Source organism: Bos grunniens, chromosome 4 (genome assembly GCF_055505025.1).
Source record: "Bos grunniens cultivar Pamir isolate PY7600 chromosome 4, Bosgru_T2T1.0, whole genome shotgun sequence".
Taxonomy (NCBI): Eukaryota; Metazoa; Chordata; class Mammalia; order Artiodactyla; family Bovidae; genus Bos; species Bos grunniens.
The window spans coordinates 7,300,208-7,302,009 of NC_141168.1; positions in this window are offsets into that span (position 1 = coordinate 7,300,208).

The following is a 1,802-nucleotide window of genomic DNA, read 5'->3' on the forward strand; positions in this document are numbered from 1 at the left end:
TCTGATTTCTTAAGGTGAGAAGATTATATTATTAATTTTTTAATAAAGGCATTTACAGCTTTATATTTCCCTCTAAGTATCCTTGTGTTATCTGTATCTCATAAGTTTTGGTATGTCTTCATTTTCATTCATCTCAAAATATTTTCTAAATTTCCTTGTGATTTCCTCTTTGGCCCATTGGTTATTGAGGAATGTGCTGTTTAATTTCCACATATTCCTGTCAATAAGAATTCAACCCATTTTTTAATCAGATGGTTTGGTTGTGTTTTTTTTCATATTAAGTTGTATGAGTTCTTTATATTTTGGGGGTAATAACCCCTTATCAAGTACATCATTTACAAATATCTTTTCCCATTTAGTAAGTGACTTTTTTGTTTTGTTGATTGTTTCTTAGCTGTGCAAAAGCATTTAAACTTAATTAGGTCCTATTTGTTTATTTTTGCATCTGTTACCCTTGCCTGAGGAGACAGATCCAAAATGATATTACTAAGACATGTCAGAGTGTTCTAACTATGTTTTCTTCTAGAATTTTTATGGTTTCCAGCCCTACATTTAGGGCTGGGCTTCTCTGGTGGCTTAGATGGTAAAGAATCTGCCTGCAGTGCAAGAGACCCAGGTTCAGGTGAGGAAGAACCCCTGGAAAAGGAATGGCTACCCACTCCAGTATTCTTGCCTGGAGGATTCCATGTACAGAGGAGCCTAGTGGTCTACAGTCCATGGGGTCACAAAGAGTCAGACATGACTAAACAACTAACACTCCACTCACTTCACTTCACTTCAAGACATGTCAAAGAGTGTTATAATAACTATGTTTTCTTCTATAATTTTTGTGGTTTCCAGTCCTACATTTAGATACTTAATCCATTTTGAGTTCATTTTCGTGTATCTGTTTTTGTGCCAGTACCATACTGTTTTGGTTACTAAAGCTTTGTAGTATAATCTGAAGTCAGGGAACATGATACTTCCAGCTTTGTTCTTTTTTCTCAGGATCTTATCTTGTAGGGTAGTTCTGAAGTCAATAAATTATTTCCACTTCTATCTGAGGATATTTTAAATATTAATTTTTGAAGAACAGTTTTGCTGGATAAATCCTATGGGGTTGACAGACTTTTCTTTCAGTACTTTGAATGTGCCATCCTAAGGACCACTGGCTTCTATGGTTTCTGATGAGAAATTAGCTGTTAATCTTGTTGAGGATTCCTTGAATTCAATGTCACTTCTTTCTTTCTGCCTTCAAGATTCTTTCTTTGTCTTTGTCTTTTGTAATTTATAGTGGATATGAGTCTCTTTGAATTTATCCTACATGAAGTTCATTGAGTTTCTTAAAAGTGTAGATTAATGTTTTTCATCAAATTTTGGAAGCTTGCAGCCATTAGTTCTTCAAATATTCTTCCTGCCTCTTTCTCTTCTCCTCTGGCAATGTACATCATGTTGCTCAGCCCACACAGTACCCACCTCATGCAGGCCCCCGATGTCACCTGCTCAATCATGGGTAGCACCTTGGGATTTGTTCCCACATGTAAGCCAAAGGGAAGCTGTGGCAAGAGGCACAGAATGGCTTCTATGTACCTGCCTCTAATACCAGTTACTTTTGTTTGTCCTCGCTGTTGTGAAATGCTCAGAGTAGAAGATTCTTGAGTTGGCAGAGGCTAGTAAAGTGACTGTCACCCAGTTTAAAGGTCTTCATGCATCAAAGATACAAAAACTTCAGAGTCAAGGAATCTAAACATCTTCATTTCCTCTATATGGAAGCATGATCTTCCCCCAAGTCAGAAAAATAGGAATCATGAGGAGGACATGAA